Below are 12,759 nucleotides of genomic sequence, written 5' to 3'. Positions count from 1 at the left end.
CTGAAAAAGAGTGGTGTCTTCTGTTATTTATTCATAATGAACCTAAGTTTTGCTCCTCAGCAAGATCCTGTATCAGCAAATATCCTCCTGTTTTTTCACCATCTTCCCTCTTGAGTGATGAGTGAATGAGTAACTGACATAAGAAAAGAAAAATAGTTTGGAAGTTGGAAGCTGAGGCACAGAGCAGTTAGGAATCTTTGCCTGCTCACTCAGATCTCATCTAATTAGGGACTGATGTCAACAGGATTCTAGCGTAACGTTTAGAACACAAAGAAGATAGTGCAGTCTTAATGTAGTGCCGTAAATTCCTATCGTTTGTATGAAAGATTCATGATTAAAGTAAATCTTACCCCTTTTGTCATTGTTTGCAAAATCCAGATTTGTGCCTCAGTGCTCGACAGCTACTGACTCAACACAACACTGCTAGCTGGATGCCGAAGCTGAGAGGTCTGTCAGTCAAAACAAACGCGCTGCCAAAATACCTCTGATTAATTTGTGACACTGTATCATTTCCCTGGAATAATAACATGCCAATGGTAAATCAGAGGGAGTGATGTTTCTCCTGATTATGTAATTATAGTAACCCTGAAGGCTTTTCACATTGATTTCACATTGTTCTGAGCCAACATCCAGCAGCTATTAGTTTCGGTGGGCATGCATTGTTCCATGGTTTCTACATTTTTCAACTCTTATTATCCGATTTGGTTTGATATTCAGCAAGATCATGATTGACCAATCTTAGCTGCTCTATTAAAGACAATGTATGTTACTACAAAACAACTACAAACAGTAGACAGCCGCAGACTCAAAGGACGTGAAAAGCTGAAGGCCCCACGGCAGTCGCGAGGCTCGGCACTGTTGGGATTTGGCTTCCTTGCTGGTGTTTGTTGCCCTCGGAGCATGGCTGGTCCTCAGAGGCCATCATTGTGTACTCCATCTTCTTCTCACATGGAGCACCAAGCCTGCTGGACATCTATCCCTGTTAGTCCCGTGACAATTCAGTGTGACAAGTTCTTTCATCTATGTCTCACTTTCACTTGTCATCCCTACTTTTTCATCCTCCTGATCCGTATGTATGTATGTATGTATGTATGTATGTATGCTTGAGACTGCAGCACAAGCAGCAACTTGTTCAGTACAGTTATAGAGTACATGTGAAATACTACTGCACTGTTTGCCGTTTCCATAACCGAATGGACTTCTTCATGTTGGCACAGTCACATGGAAAAGGAATCAAAAGTTTGGCCGGCAGGATAAACTTAATGTATTTGCCAGCGTGATGGCATCAAAGTCATACAGGTAATGAATTCAGCACCAGTAAAACTAGGGATACCGTGTTGCAGTTGTGTAGCTCCACAGTGTGTGATTCACAGAGACCCTTGCTGACCTTTGACCATCAAAATCTCAGTTCCTCCTTGAGGTCCAGTGGACATTTGTACCAAATTTTAAGACATTTTCTCAAGCCGTTCTTGAGATTTTACACCTGTAAGAATAGTACGAATATCGCCTGTAGCAAGCTTGACCTTTGAAAACCAAAATGTCATCACTTCATTCTTTCGTCCCAGTGGATATTTGTGCCAAAGTTGAAGAAATTCCCTCAATGTGTTCCTGGGAAATCATGTAAATGAAGATGAGAATGAACTAATGTCCCACAGCTGCTGCCGACATAGATGCTATAATATACTTAGAATTATCATTCACTTATTTTCCATCAATCCTTTCAGTGATCAATCTTCGCTCCCTTTTCATGAACAATGTTTGAGGCTGGCTTTTATATTTTTCACTTGTTAATTCTGTTTTTTTATGTTTTCAAACTAAAATAACGTCATCTAACACCTTCATAGGTTGTTGACAAACTGACAAAAACAGAGGATCCCTGCTGCAGTCTGTCCCATCCCATCCTGTCTCTCTCACAGTCTTGTGATGCCTGTTCTGGTTTTTGGCCAGAGCCAGCAGAGGAGGTTTATAGGCAACGGCTGCATCTAAGGCTCAGACAGAAGATAGTCCAGAGGTGGCGAGGGAGACTTGCTGTAATCGCACAGATGGAAGAATAATGTCAATCATAGCTTCTAGTGGCCTGGTAGAGGAAGGAGGCCAGAATCGAGGGATCTTTTGAGTCACTGTAGAAGCCATGCTGTTTCTCCTCAATGTCCAAGACGAATAAATCTCTCCTGACTGTAAATGCACTCATCCCTGTCGTTCGTCATCCAACTTTATCTTCCTACCCATCCTCTTTGACTCATTTTCCTCTAAATCAGAAGTTGGACTGTAAAGTGGCAGACAGTGTAGAATGAGTCACTCATATTCTCCTTTTTTGTTTCCAATGTGGATTTCAGAACTCTTCTGCACTTAGATAAAGTCTTGAACTAGGCTTTAATTAACTTACTGACTAAGAATATGCAGCAATGCTGAAGCTGTTCTGTGAGGCTTTAATTTGGGACAATAGTGCTTTTAGTGAGCACCACAGCACTGTAGAGTGCGTACTTCTGCCAAGGCCTTTGTTAAAATAAAGCAGTATTTATGCCCTACATGCCAGCGACATTGTGTTTTTGTCCCATTCTTCTCCATGCCACATCTACGGCCTACCTTGAGAGAAATGCTCCAGATTTGGTACAGATGTCAATAGGGACTGAAGGAAGAACTGAAAAGTGGTTTGGTGGTCAAAGGTCAAAGCCATTGTCAACTCACGTGAGCTCATTATCCCAGGAATGCCTGAAGGGAATTTCTTCAAGTCTAATGGGACCCGAGGATGAACTGGAATGTTTTTGTTGTAGTTCACTGTGACACGCACACTTCGTGGAGGCTTGCAACTGCAACACCATATTTGCCCCCATCAGTTCCTCTTTAACACATTCACCACCCATCCTTCAAATTTTTGTGAAAATCTTTCTGGATGACAAATAGACACACTAAATAATTCATATGTAACCTTTTTATATATTTCTTTCATTTCAGTTCTCTTACAAGGGCTTGCTGTGGTATGATATCGAGGAAAATCATTGCCATCAGATACTCTTCAATAACTCTAAATATCACCAGAATAAGTATAAACATTATCATTTTCATACAACAAAATGTCAGCTGCATTCTGTTGTGCTGCAGTGTGTTTTTGTCAACGCCAATGGTGTCCCATGTCTTTGCCCCTCCCTCTCAGGGACGCAGGGAAATAAAACAGAGTTTGATTTCAGACAGGTGTTTTACTCAAGAACCTCTGTGGGGCCTCTGCTGACAGAGTTACTTCAAATTCTTTTATAAAAAGTGAGGCGGGGCTGTCACCAGCAAATCCCCACTGATGTGTCAGACAGCTTCAAACTTTTAAGTATTTACTTATTTATCCATATCTGTTTGTCGCCTTTCCTTTAGGGCTGTGGGCAACCTTCATAATCAGCGGGTTCATTTGGTGTCAGAATTTTCTCAATAAACAGTTTAACTCTCAAATCTTTGCCTTTGTTTACTCCCTTGTCCTCTTCCATTGGCAATCCTGTTTTGGGCCAAATTTGTTGTTAGCTTCAACTCAAAGAAGGAAGCTTGATCTTGTTGAAAGATTCTCTGGCCTCCCGTTTTTGCCAAATACTGTTTTAACAGTTTATTTAGTCTGACTGGATCCTTTATGACCTGTGATGTGAAGTGAAGCGCCATCTTTGGGCTTAAAAGATTACACTCTTCATGTTCTGTTTTAAGATTGCATTTTGATTTGTAGGTTTGATGTATAAGCCTTTGGTGCCAGCCAGTCTTATTTTCACAAGCTTTGACTGACTGTGTGCTGAAATTAATCATCGACATTGTACCACTGAGATTATTAATACCTTAATAATAGACAGTTAATTCTTACATTGCAGACAGGATATACTGATTTTCTCTGTATATCAGTGAGTCACTTCTGGCTGCAAGATATTGACTGGTTTGGTCATAATTCATCAAGGATTCAATTGGTTTTTCTGTGACATGAAACTTCACCTGGTTTCTACAATGTTCCCAAGGCAGATCTTCATTCTTAGAGTCGCAGTTATTTAAAATGCTATTAAATCTCCACACACAAATTTGACATCACTCAACAGATTATTTTCCTCCTCCCATGATTCTCCTGGATTTCTATTCTTCTAAATCTTTCTATTCGGTCTTACTCTCCATTTTCATGCATCAAAAGATTCTGATGTTTTGACAGGACAGACCCTGGAAACTTGCTATCTCCCCCCAGACCCTCCAGAATCTCTGCTCTCTCATCGAACAGTTATCTGCCCCATTTTTGGGCTTTTCCATGGCAACTAGGATCCAGTGAGCAAAAAGAGTTAGGTCTCCAGTGGAAGCAGCATCTTGTCTCAGACAGCTGTCTGCTGAAAAGATGAAGAAAAGAGGGAAAAACAAAGAGGAAAAAGGAAAGCGTTGGGAAAGTTTTCCCATTTCAGTATGAAAAAGAACGAAAGCTGATGCAGTTCATGATTTATAATTGCATGAGGATAAAGGTACAGTTTGTAAAAGGATAATTGTAGCCTGAACTAGCTTGTGGCGGAGGGATCTTTTGTTTCTCAAGAGGCGCCAGGGAGTCGTTATACTGCACCAATCTCTCTTCAGAGCTTTTCTCCTGCAGTGGGTTAACATGCACAGTTGCTATTTAATTTGACTGCTGTTGTTTTCCCAATATAGAAGATCCAGGGAAGAATTGATTTATTGATGGAAGTATGTGTACCTCCAGAAAGTAGGTGGCAGTATGCCCCCTTACACCTGGTTGCAATCGCACTTTCTCTTGCTTCACCTACTGTATTGTGTGACATAAGAAATAAGTTAGCCTTTCAAACAGCGGCCTTAGATTCAAACATTTAAAGAGCACTCGTCTTGAGGCTTCCACCCTTGACTGTTCAACTCCCAGGTCCTGAGCAGAACCTAAAGAAAACATGCAAACACCTAAGTCAGTTTGGGATCTATTTAATCATATACATTCCAGAGTAAATGGATGCCCAACCGAGTTACCTCGCTATGCTTGTTCAACTTTGCACAGATCCACCTAGTACAACTTTCCTCGAGGGAAAAGGAAAAATGTACAAGCTGTGGATCATTCCTTTAGCAGACCATCTGGCTTACACTCATTTCTTCTGTAGTGTTACTGTTCTTTCAGTCTCTAACCAAAGCTTGTGACCATAGGTGATTGTCGGAATATGAATCGACTTGTAAAAAGATCTCAGCTCATGCTAAAAAAGCTAGCATTTCAATTTTTCTTCCAATAGTGGTTGACGCCTTAACTTTCTGTTCACATTCTGCCCCCTGTTGACTTGCAGTGTAGAATATGAGGCAACAGCTTGTACAAATTGTACCTGTATGCCCACTGACCTGTATCTCACTGTGTTTTAAGGACTCTGTTGTGCTGACAACAATATAACAATAGCTCTCCCCTTGTGATTGGTTTCTTAGCAACCTGCTTTGATACAAGCGCCAGCTACTGAGTGACAGTCCTCAAAGTTTCATCCATGGGACCTTCTCAGTGGAAGTAACCCACATTTCATTCTATTTTAAGCTTAATGTCAGTTGTAAGGTCTTAAAAAAACATATGGGTCTCTCCTCTCAACATATCAAATAGAACCTGCTTCCCTAGAAAGTCAACATGTAACCTTCATTTTTTTTTTCTTCCTCCTCCTTAGCCTCTCCTCTCTTGGTTTCTTACTTGTGGATGTGGAACGACAAGGCGACTTTAAAGACGGGTTATGCCTGTTCCTTCCGTAGGATTACACCACAATCCCAAAGGTTTAAAACAGTCACACTCTGCCACTCAAAGCCAGACATTTTCGTTTGGAGCGTTTATTAAAAGAGCTTGTGAGTCTGTCGTGACAAGTGAAGCGTTTTGCTGAAATGGAATGAGGGATAGAGACGAAGAGAACTCAGCAAGTAGGGTTTTCCGTTTCAAAAGTTTCAGTCTCAAGATGCTCTCAGCCATTGTCAATCTGTTTAGAAAGACAATCACAAACATGACCCCGGTAGCCCCAAGGCCTCAAGGTCCAGGAAGCAGAAGCAATAGCCATGATTTTACGTTTGCCTTATATACTTATATATCAAGTTAAGATTTTTATTGGGGACAGAAGAAAGGAGCCAGCTTCAGTGCCTATAAAAGGTTGATCTTTCCCCTCCCACATCGAGTTTAATTGAGCAGGAGTAGATACTGATGAGTAAAGATAAAAAGCATCTGACCAGTTCTAAAGGATGGCACTTTCCTCTGAACCCTTTTTCTTCCTGTTACATTTTTACTCACGGAGGGAACAATTTCCCCTGGAATATTTCACAGTGTGGAAATGGCATCACGGCTGTAAAAAGGGCTTTAGCACCAAAACACAAGGGGCTGCAGATTTTTACTTTTTTTTTTTTTTTTACATTTTGCATGAATTAAAAACCATCTTAGTGTATTTTACATATTTTTTTCCCCACAATATCAAGATTTTTCACATCCAGGAGACTCTGGTTCAACCAGATTTTGTTGAAATTTGGTCACATGACTATTTAATCTCAGCTGAACTTCCCGATTCCACTGAGAAATAGATTTTTGTTGTCGTTGTGGTTTTACTGGATCTGGTTTGCACAAACACTTCATTTTTTACATGTATCTTACTCATGTATTTTAATCACAAGTTGTTGTTTTTTTAGGTTATTTTCCAAAACAGAAGCATATGATACTCAAATTATTTGGAGGCTGTTGGAAATTTTAAAATCTGACCATTCTTACAGCTTCATGAATATGATAAATTGCATAATTGTGGCACAGAAAGCAGTCCTTTCAAACCCTTTAGTAGGTTTTGTGGTTCAGGGAGGCTGTGCCTTGTCTCATCTCTTGTACATCTTTTTCATGTTCTTTGTCCAGCAAAAAAAGAGGGCAGTGGAGGCACAAAACAACGGATTAATCAACGTAGTTCTTTGATAAAAAAACGTTCTGTTGGATATGCAGCAGATCCACATGTGCGCAATCTTGGTGATGTCAGAGGAGGAGTATACTCCCTACTGCACCAAACCTAACTTACAATAATATTTTTGCAACATTCTCAGAAAATTTAAAATTGGAGAATTTTTCATCTTACGGTAGCGGTGAACTTCTGTACACGTTTTCCAGGAGTGTAAACAGAGAAGCAGATTTGCGAACTGCCGTCTTCACTGTTTATCTTGTGTTTCTGTTACTCGCAGCTCATCAGCAGATTGGTGGGTGAGAATATGGATCCAGTTCATGACAATCCATCTTTTATGACAAGAGCTATCTATTTTAAACAGCGGGGTACGATGCTGATGATGCACGGCAGAAGACGGTACACTGTGTACACACTCATGAGCGTGGATATTGACAATCAATCTTCTTCATTTTAAAAACTGCTCAGAAAAACGACAACGTCTGTACAGGAGTCACACTGTGTTGTAATCTTTGAGTTTCGTGAACGACGTATTGTGACTTTTGCGTTGATATTTCAAAGATTTTAGAGTAGAGGAGAACTGGTAGGGACTGAATTGAAACATTATGATTGAGACGCTTCCCACAAACTCTCCTTAGTCAGGATCCATCGTATTAGTCTGAACCATTTCGTTGGAATAGAGAGGAACAATTCTCTTGGCCAATTCTGAGTACAGAAGACTGACCTGGCAATACTAATTTTGTCTGATTCTGATTGTTTTTTTTTTTACTTTTAAACCTATAATTGACTGCATATAACATGTTCGTAACTTTTTGATTGGATAATTGAAATTCCCTATCATTGCTACAACTATCACGAGCTGCATGGGGTTTTTGTTCAGGCTTCACAAAGAAACAAGCATGTTGTAGTCTGGAACCCAAAGGAGCAGGAATAGAAACTCAAATCAAGCAAAGCCTGACACTCATAATTGATACTTTAGAACTCCACTTAGTAGCAAGTACATAGAAACTGAAAAGATTCCATTTATTTATACTTACTGTATATCAGAATCATGGTGCAAGCAGCTCTCAGGAATGACACCAAAACTCCTGGGAGAGTTTCTCACCCAGGTCTGAGTCTGTGCTCATCTGATAATGGAAGACAAACCCCAGCATACAAATGGAGCCTCTTTGCAAAATGGTTGCACTGCAGAAAGAACCAGCTGTAAAATGATGATCATACCAGAAAAAAATTTGGCTCCCGGCGCCGCTCAATCAATGCATCTCTAAAACTGAAATAAATAAAGAAATAATGAAGCAAACGTGCCCAAAGAGGCAAATCAGGAGGGGCTTTGAAATATCATACTGGTTGAATATCCAGATCAGTCATGTAGTATGAGAAGGGTGATGAACTGGTTGTGGCGTGTAGAATGGGGATGGCGAGCCGCTGCAATTTAAAGGGCAAGACACTGGGTGAGGAGAAACCTCAGAGTTATAACATGAACATGGTATTGCCTCAGTTGTGGAAGACTCTTAATGTGTGACTTCCTGTCACTGATCAGCCATGTAGCGTCCTGATTCCAGGACAGCACATTGTGTGGTGTGAACACTACAGCAATCTGACGACTTTAAAAGTCATGTATTGTGAACATAGCACAAGCTGCCAGTGCCTGCTAACCTAAGCCTCTCGTTCTCCCAGTGTCTTCCAGTATCCCATCATCACCGTCTCATGTGCTCCCAGTGGCAGTAAGCCTGTGAATTCCAGACCCTTCTTTAGAGATCTGTAGGCTTTCTTCTTCCTCCCAGCTCCTATTGCTACAATTTCAAACTGCCTGATGGGTTTTAGGGGCTGCCAGGTGCTTCTGGCTGAACCATATGTCCTCTGACACTCTGTCTTGGGGATGGAGGGGGGAGCTGAGGCGGGGGGGCGGAGGTAAAAATGAGGCTATCTGGCGTTACCTCTAAGAACTACTCTCACTGAAACTCAATCGGATGACATGTGGCAAACACACAACCCACAAAAACCCCATCCCTAATTCCTCGTTGTGCTAGCCCTGAGCGAGGTTCAGATATAGGGATGGCAGTGACTTCCTTACTGGGTTCCCATGGGGTCCGAACAACAGATCCTATTTCAGTGAGCCAGTTGGCTCCGTGTAGCGCAGTGACCACATTGCCATCTTCAGCTCAGAGTCTGTCAGTCAGTCACAGTCTGCTGGTCTGCGGGTCCAGTGGTCAGGCTGGAGTTCATTCTTTTCTCGTGTCTTCGTATGCACAATTCTCTGACTGTCACACAGTTCAAGTCTGAAACCTCAGTCCCTCTCTCCTCTCTCTCTGTTTCTGGTCCAGGGCTGCGATTCTGTGCTGAACTGGTCACACCATCGGATCAGCTGCTCCTCCTGCCTGCAGGTGAGGCCTGTAAGCCTGGTGATAGTTATGCTTGTGCAAAGGCAGAATAAAACACACACACATACACATGTGCACACACATACACAGTTGGTGTTACTATGTTTGTTGGGGCTTTTTCTTATCTCAATCCCAACCAATCTTGTTAATAGAAAATGTTTCCTCCTACCCCTGACCCCTAACCATCTTGATTTTGTTAACATTTCTCTAACCCTAACAACTTTGACAAAACCACAGACTTCATACTTCATTTTTTTTTTCAAAAATCCATCATTTTGGAATGGATTACAACTGATGTGATTACAAATGCAAATTCTGTTAATGCTATATATAGCTCAGTGATATAATTTGATATTGTTAGCAATATATTAAAAGTAATCTCCCTTTTCTTTATTCCCTATTCTAAAACCTAGTACACACTTTGGATTGCTCCAAGTACTCCAACAGGCATTTAGGGCGTGATTCCACTGGCTCACTTTAGCCCGGGTTGGGTTGGTTTGGCCCTGTTACCACTGGCCCCAACCTGGTACAAACAGTTACCATTTTGGTTCCTGCTCTGCTGGGGTTCCAAGCGAGCCAAGCGGGGACTAAAATGTGGCGTAAACACATACTGATTGGGTAACTTACCCGCTTACATCGTCCACTTCATATCATTTTGGCCTCGGTGGAATACTGCTTGATCGCTAGGTGAAGTCTTTTCTACTTTCTTGAGTGTTCTGTTTTGCTTCTTGAAGCCTTGCCAATCTGTTGTCCCTTACTTTCAGTTTAAGCAAAAACCACAGACCGAGCAACAGGCATAACGCTGCCTCCATGTCGTCCATTGTTGTTGTTGTGTCGCACACAAATTACGCCGGGGAACTCTCAGCTGATGAGTCCACTCACGCTGACGTGGTACCCAGTGCTAGTAGAAACACACCCGTATCGAGCCGTCCTGACCCGACACCACTCGACCCGAGCCGAAGTGAGCCAGTGGAAACGTGCCCTAAGAGAGGTTGATGAGTGACTTTAGCCACAATTTACACACACACACACACACACACACACACACACACACACACACACACACACACACACACACACACAAATGCATTTTGTGACTTGACAGCAGAGTAGGAGTATAAAAAACAGCCCCCCCTTGATTTGTATCCTGAAACTCTCTGGTGTAAGCGAGGCTCTTGTTCACAGTTTAACAGAGTAAACAACAGTCACAACAGGACTTTTTATGCTGAGACTGACATGAGAGAACAGCTCTCTCTTATTAAGTGTCTGCTTTGCCCTTTGTCACTTTGTAGCACCAGGTGCAGATTTTCCCAGAGGTCTGAGCAGTGCGGCAGTATCCTGAAGTTGGCAGGACTGTGGGATGTACATTGACAGTCTCCGAATGCGAAGAAAAGGAGCCCTCATCACCCATCACCTCTGTGAAATGAAAGGCCCCGCAAGCAACCCACCACCAGGCTGGACACAGTTCAGCTGTTATAAGAAGTGTTTGACAGAAATGGCAGGTACTTGACCTTCTCCTTGGCTTTTTCTCTCTCTTACTTCCTCTCTTTCACTTTTGCTTGGTGTCGTTGCTTCGCCACTGGCTGTCCACTCTCACTGCATAGATGGCCGAGTGCAGTCTGCCTGTTTTTGCTCCTATCCCTATTTTCAATAAACACCGTCTTTGTGCAGTAAGTGTGGTGTGCTGCCTGGCATCCTCTACAATATAATGCAGAGGTTAAATTCTCAGGTTCCTGAGGAAATTGCAGGTTATGTTTTTGTCAAAGGTGACGGTGGATAGAGATGGATTGCTGCTCAGGAGTAAGAAAAAACTTAGGCGAGAGGGCTTGAATTCCACTGATGTGGAATTACAAGATTATGACAACATCCACCGGCAAAATCAAGGGAAATGCACAGTTGCCAACATGGTAAGCTGGTTACAGTATTCTGAGCCCACATCCAAATGTCTGTGAAGGAACGGCAGTTGAATTTTTAACAGGCTTGATGTGCATTTCCATTTTTTCCGGCAGACAGTGTCCCATGTATTCATCTCTCCTTACAATGGGTGAAATGTTAGCATACTTTCAGGCTGCTCTAAATTAAACATTCATCCCCTCTGAGTATACAGCTATAGAACTGTTCCTGCATCCCCTCCCACATTATTTTTCTATTTTCACAATAAAGGCACTGGCTAAATAAGAAATATATTCTCTTACTTTGGACTAGATAATAATGAGGTATAGAGATTGTTTTCTTTCTTTTTTTAAAATTCACAAATATATTAAACTTGCTTTTTTTTTGCTCATATCCAAAAAAGACCGAGCCTCATTGTGTGTAATGGTCAAGAAAGTTGAAGACAAGACATAAGATGGGGAGAGGGGATATTTTATTAATGGGAACCATTAATATTCCATCGCAGTGGGACCATGGTGTGTTTCTTTTTGCAGAAGCATAATGAATAACTGAGCACCTCTATGGTACCCGGTTCCTCAGCATGAATATTCAGACACTGAGGGTGTATCATGGGAGTATTGCCAGTCTCTTCTTTACCCTGTAGTGGATCACACCCAGGCATTTTGCCTCACCTCTTTATTCTCTCGTTTTTCCTCCAGCTCACATTCATGTGACCAGGACCAGTAGCATCTTTTGAAGCAGCGCTTATAGATCAGATGCTTTGCTCTCAATAAAAACCCTCCAGAGAGGTGGGATTGATTGATCACTCTAGTGTGGCTCTGTGTGTGTATTTCATTGATTGATTAATTGGGGCCCGAGCGGTGAGATGTGATTGATTATGAGTAGTCAGCAGTAGGTCCAAGTTGGTCTTTCATAGCCCATAGAGGGGGGGAGGTCAGCTCTTGTAGCTCCTGTAATGGTCATTCTTTTACCCAGTAATCTCAGGTTCATCTCTTATGCTTGGGACAGTCACTTATTGTCCTTGCCCTGGTCACCTCTCCGGAGCTCTTATTCTCCCTGGTTTCAGTGTGTTAAGCGTCTGTTCACATGTGGTGTTGCCTGGAGCTCTGTATGTCCTGTTCTTGCCAGGAGAGTGTTCAATAGTATCAGGTCCATGGTATTCAACGGATACAACAAAGAGTTCTTTACAAATCTCAAAGATGTATCATTCCTGGAGCCTACACAAAGACACGGTTAAAAAAATAAGAGAGTAGAAACAAAGGCCTTTAAGGAACATATGTGACAGTGAGGAACAGAGGAAGAGTGATCCCTTCTCCCCTTGAGAAACCCCGTTCAGATATGACGGTGACGAAGAGGAACAAGAAACCAAAGGAAAAAAAAACATGAAGGATGGAGACAGAAGGAAAGAATCAATTTGATAATAGAAAATAGGAAAGGCATACTGTTAAATGCAGTGGAGAAACAAACATTTCAACAGTCAACAAATAGTTCACTACGACACAAGGCCAACAAAGAAGCCAGTTGTTTACCTCCTTGGACATAACTTGGCTGACATATTAAAGTCAAGTCACAGCGCAAAGAAGAATAACACTCATTTCTTTAAGTTT

General features: G+C 41.8%; 1 long non-coding RNA gene across 2 annotated transcripts in view; it reads left to right on the top strand.

The window, feature by feature from the left end:
* The window catches only part of LOC147244912 (uncharacterized), a 73,836-nt gene that overhangs the window by 18,713 nt on the left and 42,364 nt on the right, over window positions 1–12,759 (top strand). The window contains exons 3-5 of one of the 2 annotated variants that reach the window (XR_015110092.1): window positions 9,203–9,262; window positions 10,552–10,761; window positions 11,851–12,059. This is a non-coding gene — a long non-coding RNA (uncharacterized LOC147244912). Of the gene's footprint in view, window positions 1–9,202; window positions 9,263–10,551; window positions 10,762–11,850; window positions 12,060–12,759 lie in introns of those variants that run through there. The other variant, XR_015110091.1, reaches the window with a different exon arrangement.

The sequence above is a fragment of the Aulostomus chinensis genome, chromosome 18 (assembly GCF_037954235.1).
Source record: "Aulostomus chinensis isolate RoL2024-O1b breed Wild chromosome 18, RoL_Achi_v1.0, whole genome shotgun sequence".
NCBI lineage: Eukaryota > Metazoa > Chordata > Actinopteri > Syngnathiformes > Aulostomidae > Aulostomus > Aulostomus chinensis.
The sequence above is the reverse complement of the archived record's forward strand: the minus strand, read 5'-3'. Positions and strand labels throughout refer to the sequence as shown.